The sequence below is a fragment of the Rhea pennata genome, chromosome 11 (genome assembly GCF_028389875.1).
Source record: "Rhea pennata isolate bPtePen1 chromosome 11, bPtePen1.pri, whole genome shotgun sequence".
NCBI lineage: Eukaryota > Metazoa > Chordata > Aves > Rheiformes > Rheidae > Rhea > Rhea pennata.
Genome location: NC_084673.1, coordinates 5,109,204 through 5,132,777, shown reverse-complemented (window position 1 = coordinate 5,132,777; position 23,574 = coordinate 5,109,204). Strand labels below are relative to the sequence as shown.

At 47.0% G+C, this 23,574-nt stretch overlaps 1 protein-coding gene across 11 annotated transcripts in view; it reads left to right on the top strand.

Moving 5' to 3' along the window:
- The window catches only part of MBNL3 (muscleblind like splicing regulator 3), a 105,601-nt gene that overhangs the window by 42,633 nt on the left and 39,394 nt on the right, over nucleotides 1-23,574 (top strand). The gene's annotated exons all lie outside the window — the stretch shown is intronic.

Below are 23,574 nucleotides of genomic sequence, written 5' to 3'. Positions count from 1 at the left end.
CTTCTCTTTTAGAGAGGTAATTCGGTAAAATGTGTTTTAGAAAGTTTTATTTATAAGAACTGTTGCTATTGTATTGCTCTTAAAATAGAGCAATACTTTAAGAGGCTTCAAGTGAAAAAAAACTGTGTTTAGGCCTGAGCCCTTCTTGTGTACGGGTTATAATAAGCTCTATTTCTTTCAGCAGCATAATTTAATCAGTGAATGTATAGTGCATATACTTTCCGTTGTCGGTGCCTGGAAGTTCCTAGGCATGGCTGTGGGAGTGAGACGACTGACAGACACTCACGTAGACGGCGTCTGTATCTGACGGTCCCTGACCTCCTCCTGTGCCTCCCCCAGAGTGAGGAGGGCAGAAGCTGTTTATTGGGGTCAGGCTAATTGCTTCACGATGCTGTGCGACAGACACAGCAGAGTGCAACCTACCTAGGCATGTTCAGCTTTGTGGAGAAAATATATGTTGTTGAGTTAATCTGCTTAACTGATATTTCTCTGGAATAGATGTCTGGGCAGAGCATATTTGATTTATTTAGCATTATCCATGGGTTTCTCTGATGTGCCAGCAGTCTCGCTTCACTTGCTATGACTGTTTTGACAGCTGAGACTTGACAGATGAGTGCTGGCAAGTCTTGATATCATAGTTTAAAAGGCTGCTGCCCTTAGCTACCCCTTCCTTCTGTGTCATAGGTTACTGCTCCTCCAGCAGGCTTAGCAGGAGGACAGTGTGTACACTGTATCTGAGGCACAGGCAGAGTCCTGCATCTGAGCTGAAACCCCTGTGGTCCTGGCTTTGTGCTAAGGTGCTGGATTATGATCTACAGTAAGTGGCAACAGGCCTGTGTTTCCTGGTGACTCTGCAGCAGGGACAGTAATAGAGAGCCAGGTGCAGGAAGGTCTTACTCATTGCAACTATTTGCAAAGATGTAAGGCAGCACCCTTGGTAAGAGTTTCTTATTTCACTTTAAAGTGAGCAGGTGGTTTTGAAGCATACTATGGAGGGAGAAAGGGACTTGGCATGCCCTTATCTCCAGTGGCTCTTTCTGCAGCTGAGCAATCTCAGCAGGGAATGCTTTATCTTGGACTTTGTGTGTTTTCAGGGACACATGGTTTGTGCAATGTAGTGTTGTCTAAGGATAACATGGCAAGAAACACAAGATTTACATAGATTTTCTTGTGCATAGTCTGGTGGTTTTGGTGTTACCTTAGAAGAATGCTCCTATCTTAGCTCATTGCAAGAAGAGTGGGGGGAATACTGAAAATAGTGTGCAGCACGGCTGGAAACTGTGAAGTCAGAGCCCTCCCAAAGCAGAGGGCTTCTCAGGAGTTTCTGGAGACATGGGCAGGAGGAGGCACACTGCTAAATATGCATTTCCTTGAGTGATCTTGATTGGAGTGGGTCTGAGCATTGGTTTGCTGTGACCACTGGCTCTTGCAGAATCAATTTGCAAGAGTCTACTAGAGGGTTGGTTTGTGTCTTTGGACCATGTGCCACTGCAAAGAGATGTTGATGCTGATAGTTCTTAAGCAGCAGAATGCACTCTGTGGAAAGTGAAGGGCCAACCTTTCATCTGTCCAGCAGCACTGTCATTAGGCTTTGAAGAGCTTGGGTTCTGATGGTCTAAACAACTTGGTATTATTCTGTTTTCATTATATTTGTTCACTTGGACCCTTTCTCTTTCAATTTCCTTTCCAGTTTACATGGCATCTGGCTGCACTGGGTCGGGGGGTGGTCTTCTGCCTGGGGGTGGGCAGTAATGCTGTTGATGCACAGGCCTGTGTGAATGTTTCAGTGTTGCTATTCCTGGCTAGCTAATGCAGACATAGGGAGAGTCACAGTCTTACTCAACAGCAGCCTATCAGTATGGAGATGGGTGTTACAACCCTGAGAGGAAGCCTGTTTGGAAACTGCAAGCCCTCCAAAATTATCCGTGTGATATTTTTCCTGATAACGGCACTATTTTTTCAGAGAATGAGTTGAATACTGTTTTCCAGTTGACTAGGCTTTGGTAGCTCCCTCCTGAAAAATATTGGTCCCTTGATTGCCATATTGGCCTGTTCGTAAGACTTTAAGCCATAGTGCCAGTGGTAGGTAGATAGTAAATGCCTTTGGTTATTTGGTTTTCCAGCAGTTAATGTGCTTTGCAGTGGACACTTCTCAAGTCAAAGTATCTGTGTTGCTTTCTCCATCTAAAGCTGCAGGACTGTTTTAGAGGCTTGGTCAACATGAATGTATTCATCAGCTAACATTAGTAGTAGTGAAAGTCTCTTCTTAATGCCTTTTTCCATCTGCCATGTTTCCCTGTAGAGGAGCATGTCTCTTCCCCTTCATCCTCTCTCAACTTCAGTAGATCTCTTGTGGTGTCCCGCATCTGACTACTTTGGTAGCATGAGGCAACTTGGCTTCTCTGTCTACTGTGTGGAGCCTAGGAGCCAGGCCTGTGTGTCAAAGTTTTCAAGGCAAAGTCTTCCTTTTCTCTGGGTGGCTGTGGCCTTACAGGTGTCAAAAGCATTCAAGTGATTTGTGGGGAGGGATCTTGGTGAGTCTTTGGGGCCTATCTTTCTGCATGGTGAAGTCATCAGAACTCTCCTTTCACTGTGCCATAGATACCTGTAAGTGGAGTGTCTCAGCAGTATTCCTTGGATTTATAAGAAATGGGCCATCCCGCTTGTGTTAGGTTAGGGTTTATCTGCGCTGGGAGATGAGTGATTCTTCTGTCTGTTGCAGTGTACAGTCATGGGGTAAAACTAGATCCATCCTTGTTTCTGTGGAAATGTTCTCTCAAGATCTTTATTTGATCTTGTTATGCAGAGCCCTGTCTACTCCCCGGACCTCCTGACCCTATTAACTCCCAAGGGCTTGCCTGCAGTCACAGGAGTGACTTTCTGTCATCCCCTGGATATCTTGGGGACTCCAGGCTAGTTTGTGGTGTCCTTGGGTCAGAATAGCTGGTGAGAGATATGAAGGCAGATGTGTGTTTTGGGACCAATCTTCCTGAGGCAGTCATGGTGCAAGTAGAAAACATAGGTGCTCTTCACCTGGGACCAGCTTTGACCAGATGTGGAGCCGTGCAGCCGTGTTAGGTGTCTCCCACTTCCTTGGTGTGTATTTCCAGTGGGCATGGTAATGCCACCGTTGTCCTGCTTTTCTTTGCTAGTCTCTCCTAGTCTCTCTCTTTCCTGCTGCTGCCTAAAACTATTAAAGCTTTACCTTGGGAGAGGCCTCAGGCTTGTTTATATTTTCCCTTGAACGTGTTGGAAGGCAGAACAGTGGCCACAGACTTGTCCTGAGACCACATGTCTGAGGCCAGCCTCCTAGATTAGATGGGCCAGGCAAATTCAGCCATGGGGTTTTCCACAGGTTGCTGTGCCAGCCTTTTCTCTCTTCAGCCGCAATACTTGGCAATGCAGGGCCTCTACTCTTGCCTGCAGTTAGAATTGCCGAGGTCTCATCCCTGCGCCATGAGCAAACCGCCATCCCAAAAGGGTAAGGCTAGCAACATTTATATAATTAATGTCAGCCGGGAGGAGTAACCTTAGTTTTCTGGTTGGGAAGGTGGTGGTGAAGTGCTGACTGCTGCTCACACTTGCCTAAAAAAGCATGAGAAAAATTCTTTTGGGATGTGACTCTAAACCCTTTTGAATTACTGTGTCTGTTGAAGTAGATGCATTTTGAAACCTTTTATGGGCATATTGCAATATTGCACGTCCATGGCATGCCATTTCCAGCTCCTGGGGCTGACTTTCCTTTTTTTTAAGGACGAAGCCCTCTGGACTGAGGTTCCACTTCTGTGAAATGCATAAGGCCTCATTTTAGGCACGTTGGAATTGCTGTGGAAAGCAAACAACTTCCCATGCTGAAGCGAGTTGTTGATTCAGGTTTTCAGATAGGGAAGTGGTCCTCTCTGCTATTCCTCCAAAGAGGGATAACTGCCTCCTGTTTCCTTGGGCCACCTTTGGCTTTCCAGCTCAGGAGAGTGGCTTTCCTTGTGCATGCTTGGCACGTGTGACTGGAGCTCGCAGTCCTGCTGAGCCTGCTTGGGTGTGCAAATACAAGTGGTGTGCCTGTGACTTGTGCAACTGCAGCGTTCTGCTTTGTGAGCCCCAGGCTTCCCTCTGCAGTGAGTGGAGGGAGATGGGGCCCCTAAGCCCAGCTAGAAGGGAGCGGCAGCTCTTAGGCTGAGCCTTGTGAGCATGTGAGTCAGTGCCGCGTGTTAGCCAAGGGAGTGCTGAGGGGTGTGCGTTTGGTGTGTGTTTGTGCAGGGAGCCCTGGCAGCTCAGCGTGAGCCATGCTGCAAGCTGTGGCATTGCCAGCACCACTTAGGGGAGGAAGTTCAAGCTATCGTTCTGCCAAGCCCTGATCTATAACAGTAGCTCTCGCTGTGGGATTCAGATGGATGCTCCAAACTTGTTAGCTGTCTTCTCCAGAGGGAGTTCAGGTGAAGACGGTCTGAGCAAACATGGCACCACACTTGGGCACGATGTCCCATCTCGCTGCTTTTCCAGCACAGCTATCTAGCAAATTCTCTCACTCATGATTGCACTTGCCCAGTGAAGCCGGCTGGGGGAAAGGCAGCGGAAGATCGCTTTGCGGAGCGTGACTCTGCGCATGGAGAGCTGGTGGATTTCTTCAGCAGCCTGGTATCGCTTTGATGTAATCCTTTGCTGACAATAGCATTCTGCCGCCTGGTTCACCCATCTGAAAGAGGGTGCAGTAATGGGTATTTATGTAATTGAGCTGTTTGGAAGCTTTAAAACAAACATAAACAAGATACACCAGATTTTCTGGAGAGCCTGTCATCTGACATCTCCCACAGAGCACGCACTTAAGTGGTTAGATTTCCAAGAGAGGAACTGAGCTCTTTTGAAAATCTGCCCCTATAAATATTGTTTTGCTGGTATTAAAATAAATGATTTGAGGTACGTGGATCAATGTTCCCCCATACAGGCAAAGTTTTACTTAGGACTTGTGATTGTTGTTTTATTGCTTGTCATAAAGCAGCAGCGAGCCAGGCACTGACCCCTTTCGTTAACTCGTGTAGTCTCTTATGCCATGTCTAACGATGGCCTTTTGTTGAGAGAAAAGGCCGAGGATTTGGGAAACCAGCATTCGGGTCAGCTGTGACACAGGCTGCTTCATTAGTGTTGTTGTGTCAGTCTCTCTATGCCTAATTGCATTTTTTTGACCTCTCAGAAGCAGTACAGAGAAGAAATGTCTGAGTGGAGCTCAGGTATGTAGTAACGAGACTCTGTGGGTGTTTTAAGCCAGAGTCCCATCTGAGTGAGCATTTCAAAACCTGTTTCCTTTTAAATAAATAGCTATCAAACGTAGTTTTCTGGTCTTACCTGTCTGTTATGAAAGCCCTCTCTCCTGCAATGGAAGTGAAAGTCTTCAGCTTAACTAGGGATAGTATGTGTTAGGTACTAACAAACTTTGTTATCCACACAGTGGAAAGGACACGGCACAAAAGGAGCACAGATTCCTGCTCTCGGAAACTTGGCACTTTAGTCTTCTGACATCTCAATTTCTGTACATCAGTGTAATTCTGGGCTTTGAGTCTGGCTTCCGTTGGCTTGGTTCCTTGATGTCCCCACCAGCAGCAGCGTTGGGGGCTGCGATTCTGCACTGGTGGGTTTTAGATTTAGACTTGGCATTTTTACGTCTTGTTTGAAGCCAGCACTTTGGCATGGCCCAGTGCTGTTCTTCGTTGTGTGCTTGAGCTGGAAACTTGGGAGCTAGAGGTGCCTTTCTGCAATATCTAGTTTAAAACTGAGGAAGGTGCGTGTTCTCTAGGGGGAGAATTGGCTTGCTGGGAAATGAGTGCATTCAAACCAAGCACGTTTGCTATTCTAAAAGTTTATAGAGAAATGTTATGGCAGATGGCCTGCTTACGATGTGGGATATTATTAGAGCCATGATCAGTGCTAATAAGGTCATTGACAGTAGAGGAGGAGGTCGGTGTCTGACCTTGTTTGAAAGGTGGCAGCCTGCGCTCCAGGGGAGAGTCTCTCTCCGACAGTGAAACAATGTGAATGCTTAAAACAAGCTATCTCTGCATCCTTCAACGTGACTGTACTGTAGAGTGAAATACCACCGTAGCACATTTGCTGTGAGGATGCTGGACCTGTTCCTCAGTGCCCTGAACTCGAGCTGAGGAAAGTCCCCAGGGCACTGTTAAGATGAATTCTGCATAAAATAACAACCCCCAAGAAAGGAAACTTGGGAGTGGTTTAAGGCAGTCCCACAGAACGGGTACTGTTTGAAAACACATTGCCCAGTCCTCTGATGATGGAGTGGTGTGCACTGAGTTTTATCATGTCTCTGCATCCCCTCTGGGTGTCTGTGTGTGGAGCAAGTCCCTCTTCACGAGGCATAGCTTCTCTGCGTTAGCAAGTGCAGCTCCCCAGAGGGACATTGGCACAGGAATGGGATCCCTCTCCCTCACATAGCACAAGGAGGGTGAAAGTAGCTCAGGTTTAGAAACATTAATACTTAAGCTTCCTGGAGAGCTCCTGTTCTGTCTTAGATCCCAGCTGGAGCCATTAGGAGGTTAGCAAAGCCTGGCTGCCACTGGGATAGTTGGAGTTGGCTGGAGAGGAAGCCAGACAGGGCTGATATGTCATTGCTGGGCAGGATGATTTGGGGAAAAGGCAGCTCTGGCTTTTCCAGCTCTTTGGTGAAGCAGTTTCTTTCAAATGGATCAACTTAAGAGGCAACTTTATTTGAACACATCCTATATTAACATAGCATTTACTTCTAACTGCCCTTTTCTACACAGATGTCAAAAACTACAGCAAGGAGCATTGGGGTCAAGCCTCAGTTGTGCTCCTGCTGCCCACATCTCTGCTCAGTCTTCCCGTACCCAGCTGTGCCTGTTTCAGGCTCCAGTGAGGGTTTAAGCCATTAACCTCAACTGTGCTGCTTAACTCAGTTTATCTCCTTCCTTCTCTTTGAGTGAGCTGCTAGCTGCTCCTGGGTGTTGGGGCCAGACCTAGGTGCTTCCTGAGGAAAAAGAGCTCTTCTCCAACCTGTCCTGTGGCCCCTCTGCATGGAGGGGCAGCAACGAAAGTACGTGCAGGATCTGGCTGCTTTAGCTGGGGGAAAGGAGATGCCCAAGGGCAGCATAGACGCAGTGAAGTCGCAGACAGCCTGCCTGAGAGTGCAGCTGTTATTAAATGGTGGTTCCCTAAGTCTGTATTATCTGCAGGGCACGGCTGGTGCTGGGAACAGTCACACGGAGATTAGGCCCTTAAAGAGCCCCTGCCACAACTGAGCAAAGTTGGGAAACAAAACCTCAGCGTGTAATCCCAACTGTGCTGGCTGATCCCGCTGACCGGCATTTCTTCCTTTCGCTATCGGTTACTAGCAGATCAGAGTGTAAGTGGAAGCTTGCTTTCTAACCAAGTTCCCCTTCCTCCTGCGTGGTCCATCCGTGCAGTGTCATGCTACGCACAGTGCTTGGACTCTGCTCCCAGGGTCCATGCTGTGCGGCTCTGCTGATAGCAAGCGCTGGCAGCCCTGCAAGAATTTGGCAGGAGGGAGCACGAGCCTTGCTGGGTTGGGCATTTCAGCCTGTGCTGCAGCACTTGAGTAGCCAGGAAGCAGGGAACTGAGAGCAAGAAATGCATGCGAGAGTCTTGAAGGAGGGCTTGAAAGGTCGTTGTCTAGTGAGATGTGGCAGAGGTGACGGTGTTTGAGGTCAGCTCTAGGAAGTAAAGTGCTTTTCTCCCCGCAAGGGAATCTTGTTTTTTACAACAGTGGATTTCCAAGATAGAAAATTGTCTTTGTTTGGAAACAAGCAATATCACATCCAAACTCTGTTGGGGAGGTGTTAAAAACACACCTGGCAGTTTCTGCAGGAGCCCTCCTGAGCCTTGTTCCAGTATCCCAAGGTTTGTGTAGCCTCGTTTCAAATGCCCTGTTTCTGCTCCTCCTTTCTGCTCTGTTTCCTCCTCCCCTCTGGGCTTATTTGTCCCCAAGCCCTCCTGCAGCTCTGCTGTGTCCCTGCCTGTCGTCAAGTGTGGTGTCTTCAGAGCCGGGCACAAGGCGACCGAAGAAGTCTGCCTCTCCTTCTGCCTGTTGCCTCTGTGGTCGCTTTGATTTCTCAGTGTATCTGGTACACTTGCAGATAAAGAAGTAATCATGGTTACCTCCCTGTAGACTTTGACTCCCTGCTGTGTCAGTCTTGCTGCCTGCAAAGCCTCCGTAGTGCGCTGGGGTGTAGGAGCTGGAGCGAGGCAGGCAGGCGAAGTGAGTCAGAGAGGTGCTGTCAGAGTTGATAAAAGTAGGCCGGGGCGGTCTGCTGTCTGCATGGGGCTGCTCGAGGCAGAGCAAGCGGGAAGGAAGTGGGGGCTGCTACCAGGAGGAGAAGAGCAGCTCGCAGGGCTGCCGGCGTGCTCCTGCAGGACGGAGGAGGTTGGGCAGGTAGCGAGGTCCCCTTACGGTGCTGTTACCAGTGTCTGCTGGCTCCCTGCCTCCCGCAGCGGGCGGGTGGGTTACCAGCAGCACACTGCACAGCCGCCCTGCCAGCTCCCCGTTACCATTCGTCGCTGGAGCCCACTCACGTTGCTCATGAACCAGTTTGGAGAGCTTAGATGAAGTCCCTTGGGGGCTAAACAAGGCAAATGAACAGCATTGCTTTGAGGTAGTGGTGCAGAGATGGGAAGCGTGGCCTCTCTGCTGCTGGGATGCAGGAGCTGGAGAGCAGCACAGCTGTAGCTCTTCAGTTACAGCAACCTGCTCAGAGTGGCTTCCTAGAGGGGCTCACTTCTAAATAAGCTCTGTCAGAGCTATCAGGTCTTTGAGGAGGGTGAAGAGAGGTATAGAAGCAATCCCCTGCAGAGCCTGTATATGCAGAATGAATTCAACTGCCTTCGAGTGTGTGAAATGCAGCAAAGTCGGTTCTACAGCAGCTGCAAATGTTGTCGCAGTCATAACTGTATTCCAACTGGCTTCAGGTTGTAGAAGATTGGTAATTTGGAGATGATGATAACTTATAAAGAACCAGTAGTGGTAGTTCCTTGCTGAAACTCCTGACAATGTCAGGACGTGTGGTGAAGAAGGGGACTCTTACCATGGCAGATCAGTGGTGGACTTGAAGCTTCTAGCCGTGTGTTTTCTTTTCCACTAAGTCTTTTGTATTTAGACTGTAAACTCTTCAGGCTGGGACCATCCTGTCTGTGTTTGGGTAGTACTCGGGAGCAGGACCCTGAGCTATAACATCAATGAATACTTGTATTCATGGAGCCAAAAATTCCCTGCTGTGGCTTTGTGTGATATGGTGCAAATTGAATTAAGAAGGTTTTGTTGTTGTTGCTTTGTGGGTTTTGTTTATGTTTTTTGAAGAGTCCTTGGTAATATAAGATCTTGAAGTATTTACTTGGAATGGAGCTTACATTAACTGAAACACTCTTTGTCATTTTGATTGGGTGAATTCTAGGAGAATAATTTTAAGCCTCCTTCTGAGTATACCTCATCAGGAGTAACCCAGTCAGAGGAAAAGCTTTAGCAATTCTTCTGATACTTCTCTCTCTGTATGAGTGACACTATGCAAACTTTCATACAAGGGGTTTCCACCAGGGGCCTATCGGAAGTTCATCTGTCAGTTTAAGCCGGCGTGAGCGTTCTGTACAGCCTGGTATGCACTGACGTATGCACCAGCCCTGCTGCATTCCAGACTCGATAATGACACCGGAGCTTCTTTGCAGCTACTCCGCTCACGTGTCTGGAGAGGCTGCAGATGTCCTCAGGAAAGGTCACCCTACTTGGCAGAAAAATCTCTCCTAGCCAGCCCTGGTAGGGGTGCATCTTGCCAAAATGCCGAAGAACATTTGCATCACAGCTGACTCTCATCCTGGCTATACCTGATCAGGGCAATGAAAGGTCCTTTATCTTGCTGCCCTTTTAGGAAAGGGTTCTGCTGTGTCTGAAAGTCTGAAGGTAGCTCTTGTTGGTAGCAGAAAATGAATACGTGAGGTCAGGTGTCTTCTAGCATATCTAAGGAAGTCATATTGTCAAGATAGCTTTTACAGGCTGTTTTTATTAGAAAGTAAATCCTTGCATTCCTCCTCGTCTACAAAAGGTTGAGCATCAGCCAGCCTGTATTGCACTGGTGACTGGGACAAGGATAAGCGGCTCAGAGTAAGCATTAAGGGCAGGAGTTTAGGGAGCAGAGCAGTAATATGGAAAGGGAGGGGAAAAAAAGAAAGGCACAGTAATTTGATCGGTTTGCTTTTTGCGACTGAAATCTGAATAAGCAAGTATGTTCGCATGGATGTGCTTGAGTTATTTCTACCTCCCCAAGCTTTTCTCTTATACTCTCAAACCTAAATACGTGACTCTGGCAGTTATTAAAAACACAAACCGCACACATGCACACACACACAAAAGGCAAATGAAACCCCTGATTGGTTCCATTCCTGGTGGTCTGGTGCACGCACACACAAATGCGCGTGCGCACGGCGTGTTTCCCTCTTGGCTGTTCTGTCACTGAGCAGTGTTGTGCTGGGGTATCACTCAGAGCAGAATTTAGGTCAGGATTTCTGGTGGGGCAGAAGCTGCATCTTGCAGGACAGAGCAGATGCCTCTATAAAATAAAGCTGTACAAACCCACTTTTTAGTGCCTGTCCTACTGTTCTTGGAAAGGGAACAGATCTAATGAGTGGGTATGTGGAATTAACCTTTTAGCATCTGAAATTATGATTTCTACAAAATGCATTATCAGTTAATCCCCATTCCTGGCACTGCGCAGAAAAAACAGAATGTTGCTACTACATTTGGACGTCACGACAGCATCTCTGCATTGTGGGTCTGTAGGTCAGTGTGAAGTACGTTTTGAGCAGACAGCATCTTCCAGCAGGCTGCCTTGCAGCCTCCTTTGGTGGCTGGTGTGCTGGGAATAGTTTTTTGCTTTGCCATGCTCAGTTCAGAGCAATAGCACAGGTTTGCTCTGGCTGAGCAAGGTAGGGAGCATGAATCTGCACAGACCCTCCAAGTGCTCTGCTAACAGCTTGAGAGGAACAAGGGGGCTGTGAGGAATTTTGTAATTAGGACAGATCATTAGAAATCTTGCTTTGGCTGAGGCTGTTTTAGTAAATCCATCGTAAATCAACAGAGCTTGAAATGTTGGCACAGAATTTGGTATGCTGTCCCATAGGACTGGCTGCCTGTGTGGTACTTGTGACTAGTACATGTGACCTACGGTTAAAAATGTCCCATGCTTTGCCGTTTTAGCCCAGCAAACGTTACTGGCCAAATTCTGACTTTGCACTTAGAGATGGCATTGCATTATCGTTAACACTGCGAGCCGGTCAGTTATAGCCCCACAGAAAGACGCCTGTCCCCAAAAGGCTTGTCCTGCACGAACAGGCAGAGGTACGGTGGGGAGGCCTCCTCCGAGGAGCGCGCGGGGGGCTTTGCTCGCTGCTGGCCTGCTCTTTCTCCCGTTGATTTAGTTGAGCAGTTGGACAGTGGGAGTTCACAGGCTTTGTTGGATCAGGCTTTGGCAGTGAAGGAGTGTGTGTGTGTGTGTCCAGCTGATAAGAAGTTTAGCGGGAGTTCTTGCTGCAGCCTTTGTACTCTGCTGTTCCTGTGTACTGTGCCATGGATGCTGCAGCCTCTACTGTTCACAGGCTCAATGCTTACAAATGCTTACAAATATTTACACTGCCTTAACCTTCTTTTCACTGGATATTGTAACAGAGATTGAATGTTCGTCTGCTTTCTAGTGCCAGGTGCTTCTCAAAGAACACATCTGAAGGTCTGAAGGCATTTTCTTAAGAGAAATCCTCTCTAACTTAAATGTGCATACGTTACTGGCTGTAGCATAGTATGAAGAAGATAGAAAAGGGACAAAAGTCTGCTTATCTCTAGGTAGACTGACTTATTTTACTATCTGGTGGGCCTGCAAGGTTTGGGATCCTTGCTCTGAGATTAGTGAGAGCACACAGAGTAGGAGTGCGCAGTCAGCCCCCCAGGGTGATCCAGCCTCTCCGCAAAGCCTGAGCAAAGCGGACGTGTGTGCTGCCGGCCTCGGAGGCAGCTTTGCTGTGGCAGGTTATGACTCTTCAGCTGTGCTTAAAAGGAGAATCTCTGGACTGGCATGTTCAGCTCCTGTCCCCTTGCTGTCTGTGCAGCTGTCCAGGTGTATCTGGCGATGCGCAGATTTGCTGGGCACATGGGTTCCCGAGCACGGGCATACCCAATTACACTAAAGCCTTTCTCAGCAGTTCCTGAGCTTGCTGAGGGCATTTTCCAGGCTGGTTCCTCAGCTGGAAGGAGTTATTCTCATCTTTCCCACCACCACTTGCCTAGAAAGGCCCAGGAACATCAGCAGTGCGCAAACCGACGTGGAGCACGTGGCCGAAACGGGAGTGTGAGGCCACAGCTTAGTCCTTTGTAAAGTAACTGTGGTGTTGTAAAGTATCAGACCCCGGGGCTCTGCCGAGCATCCTGTAGCAGATGTTGCAGTGGCAGCTGAGGGCATTGCCCTCTGCTGTATCTGCCCGCTCCCCAGGAGCAGGGTGGCAGAAGGGACGGGGTGCCTGCACCTCAGTCACAGCTTAGCCCAAGTTGTCATCTTCAGGGGTTTAAGCTAGTGCGCAGAGGGAACATCAGGCACAAATGTGTCCTGTTCTGACATCTGCTGTCACTATTCCCAGAAGAGTGGAAAGCTGGGGCGGCAGTGCCGTGGTGGTGCCCAGCAGAGTCATCGGAGCCTTGCAGAGATCTGCCCTGCTCAGGGCACTGCTGCTTCTGCCCACAGCAGCCCCTCGGTAGTTGAGGCTGGAGCACATTCTGCAGTTATTTTTCCGGATTGAAAATTCTCCCTGTGAATTGTCAGCCCAGATGGGATTAATCTTGTTTTTTCCCTTTATTTTTTTGAAAATTAGGAATCTGTTTATGCCTATTAAGCTGTTGCTTTGAGTGAAGCAATAACACAAACAAAAATTGGACTAGTTCTCAGATGCTAAGTTGTTTGGTTTTGCCAAGTTTTATATATATATATATATAAACCTCACGAATCTTTCCAATTTGCAGTTTCATTTTGCTTTCCAAATGCAAAATGAAGTGAGAATGAGATTTTCTGAGCATCACTTTGCCCTGCACAGGGCAGGAGAGGGCTTGGATTGGATGCTTAGTTCTCAAAGCTCTGCACTTTCTTATTTGCCTTTTCCTTTGTGTAAACTTAAGGAGTGAGGCAGCCAGAGGGTGGTCACATGCCCAATATTTGTATTCATGAACGTAATGCTTTAACATTTATTCTCCTGGGCTTTAATGTACTTTGCTTGGTTCTGTCTACGTGTGGTTTGCCTGTTTAAATTGTAATATTCAACAGACACTGTAGGTAGAGGAAGGTCAGAAGCATCAACTTTCCATATGACCTTGACAGATTCAATCAGCCGGTGAAAGTTGTGGAATTGGATTATGGGATTTGCAATGAAAAAGTGGTTTAAAGGACAAGAGAAACTACACTCGGCATTTTCAAAAGCTGGCCTGGTTTAATAGCAATCTGGAGGGACAGAACTAAAGGAGGCGAAAGGTGGATGAAAGTCACTTACTTGAAGAGTTTTCTTATATATGTACAATATTTGTGCAATATTGTTTCAGAGACTGGCACAGTTTTATCGTTTATTACAGCAAGAAAGCCTGTGAAATGCCGGAGTTTCTATCTTTCAGGTAGAATTGATTTCTTTAGCTACAAATAGCCCTTGCCCTTAGGAATATTAACATTTCAGGGCATCATGTGTGTCATGTCCTGCCCTAAATACATTAGGGGATTCTGGGGCTGAACATATTTCTAAACTTGTTGTCTTTACTGGATGCTAAATGCATTCTTTCATAATTATTATCGATCAACTGGCTTGGGATGTCTGTAAAAGCTCATCGTGCTTGGAGAAAACCTGCGTTTGAGACTGTATTAAAGAAATATATTTCACTGTGCTTTTAATGCTCCTGAACTTCGGAGTGTAGTGGAATAATAGTTTGAAGATGGTAAAAATGGTCAGTACAGAATTCTGGGTTCATGATACTTCTATTCTGTGCATATGTTTTAAGCTCATTCAAATGCTCAGTTTCAATAGATCAGCACAGTCCACAAAATGTAGCCTAATCAAAATGTGGTGGTGGATTTAAGAAAGAAAGAAAAAGCTCGACAAGCTCTTTGTTCCTCTCCTTTTTGGAGTGAGACTGCTGTTCATTGCAAGTAGTAATCTCTCAGATAAACAACACTTTTCTACGCTTTGGCTCTACAGTTTGTAAAAAATATACTTTGGCAGTGCTGTACTTTTAGTACATATTTCTTGGACCTGGTAGAACACTGCCCATTGCTTGCTTAGGGCAAGCAAAAATGTTCCACAAACCAAATAGATTAAAATCAATACATGTTTTTCATTGAGTATAACAGAGCATACCACTGGTCTGAATGAAGAGAGCTTGGCAGGAGAACAGAGCTGGAAAGAGTTGTCAAGATGTAAAAATATAATAAAGGAGCTACAGGCCTTTCCCCCAACAAAATCGCTGCTCTGAATTTGTAAGAACCTTTGAGTATAACAAACAGCTTGGAATAAAAATTCTGCGCGAAAGCAGGAGGACAGCCATTACCTCTTTGTGCTGTCCTGGGGAAATTCAGCAGAACATTGCTGCGTTCAGCAATGTGCAAAAGTAAACTTCGCTCACAGCAGCTCTCTGCTTTCCTAATTGCCAGGTGAATGAGGATCTGGGAGTTCAGTTTGGTGCCTGTGGCTACTGAGAGTCTGCGCCAGTGCTGGAGTACAGTAGATGGATGCCACCCCTGTTCCTAGAAAATGTTTGCCAGGGTGATGTTACTTGTTTAAATACTTGAACTCTGTGCTAACAAACCATCCTTTCTTTCCTGAGCTGTATTTGCCTGCAGAGTTCAGCACCGTGAGGCATTTGGTAATAACTTGGAGTAACTCACTAGTTAAGGCTACACTAAAAAGGGAGAGATGAGGGGGTAGAAATGCTGCTGTGTTTCCTTTGTGTTTCTCTTCTGCCCTCATTTGAACTTGGCAACAAAAACAAGCTTGACAAACATTTTGAAGCTGACAACTTTGTAAAAGAGTCCTAGATAAGCATGTCTGCATCCCAGCAGAGTGCATCTGATCTTGAGAAGCCATCCGAGCGCTTTACAGCTTCACACGCGCCGTTTGAAAGGACTGGCATTTGCAGTAGGATTTGTCTGCGCTGTGTGTTTATTTGTTCCAAGCTTTCTGCTTCTGATCACTGGCTCTTTACCTTGCTGCGGGTCTGTGAAGTAACGTTATGTGTTCAATAAAAAATAATAATAATAATAATAATGGTGATATTATTCAGTAGTTAGGACTTTTTCCTTTTCTGTGTGTGTGGTTTTCTAGAGGATTTTTTTAGTAGATTTGTACTTAGTAGGAAAGAAAGAAACACTGTTTGTAAGGCTTCTCTGCGTAAATGTGTTCCTGAGCTGAAAGTTTGAGGTCCTGCAACTTGAGGGGGACCAAAGAGGGAAAAATACTGACTTTGTTTAGGCCAGACCCTGCCTAGGTGATCAGTGCAGCAGCTGGAAGCTGAGATGTGGCGCTTGCTGCGTATCCTGCTTTTCTGTCGTAAACGCAGAGCTGGTGTCGGGGGCTTCAGCGCGGCGCGCTCCTGCGAGCCGGTGGCGTGCAGGGGCGCATCCCTTCGTGCCCAGTCTGCATCTGTGACAGAGGCTGGGTTTTTGTAGACAAAGGCTCAAACGGCGAAGAGATGGCGATGTTGCAGGTCTCTAGCAGCGTCAGTTCAGCATTCCTCTCAGCTGCCTGTTGGCAGCTTTTGTCTCGACTCGGATACATTTGCAAAAATGATGCTGACGTTTTTTCTCCCCCTGTCCTTCCTCCCGTCTCCCTGCGAAGCACAAATATCTCAGCTGAGCAGTCACAAGGGTGAGGCGGGGAGGCTGAAGAATGGCCCCAATGTGCTAAAGCCAGGGATTTTTGTCTCTACTTTCCATTCCCTCTGCATTTTTCTAACCTACTGGACATGGTGAAAGGCCCCAGTGGAGTGACGTGATTGTGTTTGCCTGACCTGCTTTTCTAAGGCTGGAGGAGAATAGATTTTTTTTTTTTTAAGCCTAAACCCCTACATTTCATTGTTTATCTCTTTATGGGACTCCAGGCTCTGCCCCACAACTGTAGGGAGAGGAGAGCAGGGCAGACTGGGGCCGTGCAGTGTGCAGCAGCCTCACTTCAGTGGGGTGAGCACAACGTGCCTCCTTGGCTTGCTCTAAACTTGCACATGCTACTGGGCTTTGCTTTGAGCTTTCAGTTCAAAGGGACCCAAAACTCTGGCATAGCTGCTAGGTGTCACCTGCTTTTATTTGACTTTGTGCAAAACACCAGGCTTCACTCATTTTTAGTCAAAACTGAATCTAGGCTTGATGGATTTGGTTTTGACCAAATGGATTTCCCCCCTTGGGAAGAGCTCCACCTGACATCCACTGAGGCCAATGGAAATTCATTCCCTGTCTCGGAGCCCTTTCTGACGAGCGGGGACTACCTTGGTAGTGCTGGGAGCATGAAGCATTTTGGATTCATGAAGGAACTCAAAAGTTCTACTCCTCTATGGGAAATGCCCCATCAAACAGCATGTCGGAAATGATGGTGTGTTTCTTTTTCTGCAGGGAGGCGAGACTGAGGGTTGGGCACGAGGTGGGTATGAAGGTTGTCCCCTCTGCCTTGTCAAAAGCTGTGGCCTCCTTGATCTGAGCAGCCTCACATTGGCACTGACAAGCTGCCGTTGCAGCTAACGGCATCATTTGAGACAAATGCTGCAGCTTGGTAAGATACTCCAGCACAGACACTGAGCCGGATTACTTTTGTCCCTGAAGTGAGGCCAAAGTCAGTGAATTATTCTGATGAATGTTATCTGTTTTCTTGTCTTTAGAGCTTTTCTGAGCCGTACAAGCAGGAGCAGGAATTTAAAAAGTGTTTGGCTTTGGTCTGCTTGTTGCCTAAGAAATTTGTGGAGGTTTGCCTAGCTACTGGGGGATGGGGGGAACTGAGTTAGGCCAAAATACTGCTTGGGGTGTTTTTAACTGATTTCTTCTGTTATTCTCATCTGTCTGCACATCCTCATGGAGATGGTTCTTTGGACCCAAGAGGTCAGAAGTTGAAAGAAGTTAGGCGAAGCTCCTCCTATGGCCATTGTAAAACTCTAGTTATGCTTTTTATGGGCTGCTTGAATCACATTCTCAGCAAATTATGTATTTATGAACTGTACTTGTTTCTAGCTGGGAAATATGTCTCACAGAGTCCATATGATCCTTACCTGGAAGTTACTAGATTAACCTTAATTCTAGCATTTTTATAGGTATACTTTGAAAATTCCGTGCCCTAGGAAATTGCTTCCCCTCTCTTCACTGCTGATCGCCTTCTGGTAGTGCTGGCTAGATGATAGTATGTACTTTCCTTTTCAGCTATAACCTGTTCACAGCAGGGATCCACATCGTAACAGTAGTCTTTGGGCTTTTTGTAAATGGGTGTTATACCTGCACTTGAAAAATGTCAGGAACTAGTTGCATTGCTGAGCTGTATTTTTCTTATTAAACTGTTACAAGGAGCATTTGACCACCAGCTCTTTTGTGCCAGACACTGTGTACAAATGCATGCTTGATCACAGATCGGTCTCCTGGCATAGGAGGGGAACAGACCTAGCATTTCTACAAAGATGGCCACAGAGGAGCAAAAGAAGCGGTAGATCTTTGATAGGCTATTCCAATAGGACATGGATGACAGAGTGCTTGCATTAGATTTGGGAGTCTTTGTGACCTGGGGCAAATCAGTTTCAAAGCAAGATATGGAGTTACAAAGCGTAGGTGAAGCTCTCAATGCAGGGCTACCTGGAAGACTCTGCAGAGAGCTTTGTTCAGGGGCAGTCTGGAAGGATGTGCTTGGCAAGACTGTGTTCAGTCCTTTTTTGATAATTTGAATAATGGAATAGAGTATGCTTATTAAATTTGCAGGGTGCTCTGAGCTGGGAGGAACTACAGGCACTTTGCAGGACCAGGTCTGGAGTTGCAGATAATCTTGACAGATTGGAAAAACAGTCTGGAAAAAAGAGGTGCAAGTTCAATGAAAGCAATGTGAAATGCTGTGCTTCAGCAAAAAACCTACGTGATGCAGGATATAGCAGTAGCTTTGGAAAAAGAACTTGGGATCACAGGTTTAAAGTGAATCAGCGATGTTAAGCTGCCGTGAGGGAGGAAAAGGTCATACGGGAATGTAAAGCAGCAGAATCATCTTCAGGACAAGTAAAATCTTCATATTCTGCTCAGCAAAGGAGAACTGTTAGCTGGAGCACAGTGCCCAGTGCCATGTACACACTTCAGGAGGGTTGTAACCTCCATGGAGAGAAGGCAGAGGAGAGCAGCCTGATCAGAGGTTTAGAGACTTTGCTGAAAAGATTGAAAGGACAGAATTTGAGAGAGGGATGGATATGACGGCAGTCTTTAAATATGGACTTTTCTGTTGCTGAAAAGAAGGGAATAAATGCATTCCTGGCCCACTGGAGTAAGACAAGAAGTCTTAAGCTTCAGTTACAGGAGGAGCAAAGTTGCAGTTAAGCATCAGGAAGAGTTTATAGCTGTAGGGAGAGCGTGTTGGAGTCCCTTGCCTGGGGAAGGCAAGCTGGCCTATACAAATATTAGGTATGGAGAAAATAGGTGGGGTTGATCTGTGGGCCTAGGGCTGATGTTTCCCACTTCTCCGGGTCCTCCTGTTGCTACTGTCTAGGATCCTTGTAGATAGACGAACAGCCCTCCAGGAGCACCCATTCATGAAGAGTAGTGCTTTGCACATAATTGCATTTAAAACGTCTTTCTTAAAGTGAGCTGCCCCAACACTACAAGGAGAAAAGTACTGCTGTTAAATAGAATGTGCCAGTGTTCAAGGTAGGTTGCAAGGTTGTGCTTCTCACTGACTCAAAGGTAGCAGCATAACTTCAATATTTCATTAAACTGCAGAAGGGAATTGCGGATTAGGTACATACCGAACTAGTCTATAAACTGCAGAGTGTGACAGCTTGGCTGTGTGCACACGTATCCGTGAGACGTAACGCTTGTTAATGATCGTGCTGCCTTGTCTGCTCCAGCCTCCTCTGTTTCACAGCGCAACTGGAAAACGTGCTGGTCTCGTGCTATTTGATGTTGCTTGCCGAGTGGAAGGCGTCGCTACGCGGCCGATCCTGCGGTTCAGTCTCTGTGTCGTCCCTTCAGGTGCAGCGGCAGGTGCCGTGGTGGGTGAGGACGTGTTGCTGTGTGCGTGCACAACGCTGCTAGGCTCTGACAGGAGTGACGGTCTCTGGGCAGGAGAAGGCTTCTGCGTGCGTGTGCCGACTTTGATGGCACAAGCGGAAGGTTTCGTGCCTCAGCGTAGGAGCATTGAGTAAGCAGGGCCAGAGCTTCTGTGAATGTGCCTCCCCACAGTTGCTGTGGGGAGAAAAGTTATATAGGCAGGCTGGTTTTGTACAAAACAAAAATCCTTTCCTGCCTGGTCTCTTTTCATTCTTTTTCCTGTCACTCACTGCACACGTCATCGGTGTCTGTGGAAGACAGCATAGTCAGGACCCAAATCTGCTGCAGCCTCACCTGCGCGAAAAGCAACACGCGCTTAAAGATTTTTCAAATGAGAACTGCTAGTGCTTGACAGGACATAAAGTGCAGACACTAAAACTAGAAACAAGCATCTGCTCTAGAACCCCTCGCTGGCATCCAGGATTAAGATGGAACGAACTACAGAGCATTACTGGAGCAAGCGTGAGGAGCGCGCAGCCTTCGGTTTGTCCTGGAAGGCCTGTTTTTGTAGCACGGTTTGGCTTCCTTTGGCAGCCGGAGCAAGGAGAATTTGTGTGTCCCTTGGCACCATGCGGCTACCCCGTGTGTTCTTACCCACGTCCCTGCGAGCTAGGATGCAGGTGACAAGGTGCCACCCAGGAGACTCCAAACAGTCAAGCGTAATGCAGGTTTTCTGCTGGATTTAAGCATGTTGCCATCAGTGCTACCCGTGAAACAGCTGGCTTTGGTACCCCTGCTGCAAGCTTCTGTCATGTTAGCTCGCATCAGATACCAGCCATTTACAGTATGCACCATCGCAGCGTGACTTAAGTTGGCAACACAAAGTCAGTCACATGCCAGCAGCCTACTGTAAGGGTGGGGGTGCACGTGGGAAGAAGAGGGAGAAGATACTCTCATAAAATGTTTTGATGATTTATTTTTAATATCCACTTTTCAAGGCTTGGGAAGTGCAGTCTATATGCTTTTCCCTCCTGGCTCTAGTTGGCAAAGAGGCTGATGAGTGTGGTCCTTCACAGTCTCCTTCCCTTTCGTGAGGAGCCAGAAAATACAGCTATATTTAGTGCGTTTTCAAGGCCAGCAGCAGTGTGTGTTGCTGGGTGGTGATTCCCTGGCTGCGCACACGTTTGCCACCCTGGGACAGAGTGGGAGTGTGCATTCCCTAGAATCCCTGCTTGCGCTGAATTAACGACATCAGGGACAAACTCCTTCAATTACAATATAGCTGCTGCCCAGGTCAGAGTGGATTCAGCGCACGGCTTGATGACACGAGACAGCCTTTGAGCGCTGTGCCCCTTCACGGTGCCCACAGCGATCCACTTCAGGTGCTGGCAGCAGCTGGGCTAGTGCTTCCCTGTGATCCTCTCCTTGGAGGCTCTTTGGCTGCTGTGCAGTGTGCTTGAGACCATCTTGTGCTGAGTGTTTGATGTGCTAGAGGCACAGCTAGTCACAGCATCAAAACAGCTAATGCACTTCGGTGGTAAAGACACTCATCTGAAGATGAGGAGCCTGAGTCCTGTTGTATTTTTCTCTTATTGTATTCCTGGACCATCCCATCTCAGTTACAAAGTGAAGTTGTCCTTATTTGTCCCCAACCCAGAATCAGATTTGCTACCAGTTTCCTGTTGTCCTCCCTGCTGTTTTGCAGCTGGTACAGGAAAGTGAATAATGGTCATTCCTTTGCCCTTCTGGCTGCTTTCACAGAGCTGAAATTGCTCTTGAAGAGCATATGTTTTGCTGAGAAGCATCGAGAACTGTGGACTTTGTGGTGGAAACTTAGAAGAAGGGATCACGCCTGCAAATGTGAGACTTCAGAGAATGCTAGAGCTGCTGTTGCTTCAGAGCAAGACAATCTGAAAGTTGTTTCACAGTAATGTGTCTAAACTGGGATCTCTTAAGAATGAGAACATGTCATGTAATTTTCTGTCAGATCATCAGCTCCTAAAATTCATTGTCAGAGAGATGAAGAAGTTACTGTGCTGTTAAGAGTGAAGCGCTTCAACTGTGCTTTCCAACCTGTAATGGTGAAGCACAGCAGTTGGTGATGCTCAGGATGAAAATGATGGCTAAGAGGAACTAGACCGGGGATACTGAATTTGAGTGCAGTTATGATTCACTGATGATTCATTTAGTCTTACTGGAGCAGTAAAAGGCCAGAGTGACAAGAGGTGCCTGTACTTTAAAGCCCTAGCTCTGCAGTAGCACCTCGACACATCTTAGTTTCTGCTCACAGCTCTGTCTGCACAATCAAGACCTCGTGCTTTATGCTGTTTTGTTGGTAATAAAAACATTCTGTTTTTAGAACCCCCTGTTGGAATTAAACCAACTCTATTTTGAGAAAAAAAACAGAACAAAGGTTCGTACCAAGCAGAGGTGGCTGGTATCAATGACGGGCAAAATTTCAGTTGGAATAGTAAAGTCCTTTTCAAGTTGAGGTAGGCACTGTAAGTATTGTTTACAAAAGTAGTAGCACTTTTTTCATCTTATCCATTCCTGCAGAGTAGAAGTGTCTACATGTAGTTATTCCAAATTTGGTAGAAATTAATGTTTTCCCAACTCAAGGCACTTATGCCGATTTTTAACAAGGAGGAATTTCTAAGGCTAATGTCTAAGCCCCTGAAGACTCTAACTTGGAATAGAGCAGCTGCCCAGCTGCTAACAAAGTGCTGCTCTGCCAGGCTGGGTCTGGAGCAACAGGAGCAACCCTGCAGATGCTGGAGAGGTGGGATGCACAGGCTCTCACACTACAGTCAAGCTCCAAGCTTGAATGGCAGTATGCTCAGTGTCACTTGTTTTGTCCCAAGCCATGGGACGGCCTTGTCCTACGTGGTTGCAAAGGCCTTGCCACATCATCTGTGAGCTGCCCCACGCGCAGGGGTCAGGGAGGAGGAAGAGGATATACATCGGTTCTCAGAGAGAAATAGGTTAGTTTAGAAAACTGAACACAGGACTGTGTCTAAAATCATCTTGAAAACCTTTGTGATTGCCTTTGTCCTGCCATTTGTTTGTGAGCAAGGTGAGCAGGATCAGTCGGAGAAGCTGCCCAGGCCAGGACTGCCCAGGCCTATCTGTTCCCTAACAATTCTCCTTTGCTTTCCAGGTTCATGTAGTTATCATGCAGTTATTTACCTCATAGTGTTGGTACCTCTGGCAAGTGGCATGGTACTGTTTTTACCCTCGCTTTATGCAGATAAAAGAAGTGTCTGGCAAGGAAGATTCATTTCCGTGGGGCCTGTGAACAATTAACTTACTGCTACAGGCCTGGGGCTGGTGGATTGCTGAGAAGCCCAAACAATAGCATGAAAAAGCCTCCTCTTTTTGAGCTGGGGTGTAGGGTGCTGCTCAGCTCCTCCTGTGGACTATAGTAGACTTCTGAAGTTGGAGGTGAGGGTTCCTGCCCCAGCAGATTTAACCCATTAGTTCTTGCATTTAGTTATCTCTCTAAATAACAACAAGGACCCAGGAGTTTTCTTGAACTGCCTGATCTCCTTGGAGCAGATCAGAGGAGTGTGTTTCTCATGATGCTCATGATTGCACATCTCCTCTGATGCTGTGGGGTCAGCTCTGGGCCTGGTGGTGCCACGATCCCTGCCAGGAAAGGGGCAGAGAGAAGCATGTCTAGGGCTGCTCTTGGGGTATGCTGAGGAGCCAGGTTTGGGGTCAAAAATGGTCTGCTCTCTGCTCAGAGGTCTACAATGTTGGCTTTGCTGGGTGGTACTCAGAACCATCAGCTGATGCCACCTGTGCTCTTGTTACCTGGCAGGGACAAGTCTTAATCCCAGCATGGGGACTGGGACAGCGTCACCGGAGGGAGCATCCCTCATCCCTTCGGGATGTCTTCAAGGTGATGCCCAATGTCACAGTGTTTGTTTTTTGGATTGTCTTTTTAAGCAAACTTAATTATGGCGAGACTGAGAATTTGACTTGCAGCCTCTGAAGAGAGTACGCGGGGCCTGGACTGGGTGGCTGATAGCTGTATTTCTTTACTGTCTCCAGTAACACTCGTTAGTTATTTGTCAAGTAACAGCTAGTGGCCCTAGTTCTGAGCTCTGTTTTATTAGGTTCTGAATAGCTAGAAGAGAGTTGCTTCCTCAAAAGAATTCACTATTTTTGTACTGAAGCTGTGTAAAATGTTTCCCGTATTCTTTATGCCTCTGTTTCTTGAGAAGTGAATATACAGAGAGCATGAGACAGAGACTATTTAAAAAAAAAAAAAAAAGGAGAGAGAGAGAGAGAGAGATTCGTCTTAGCAGTCACC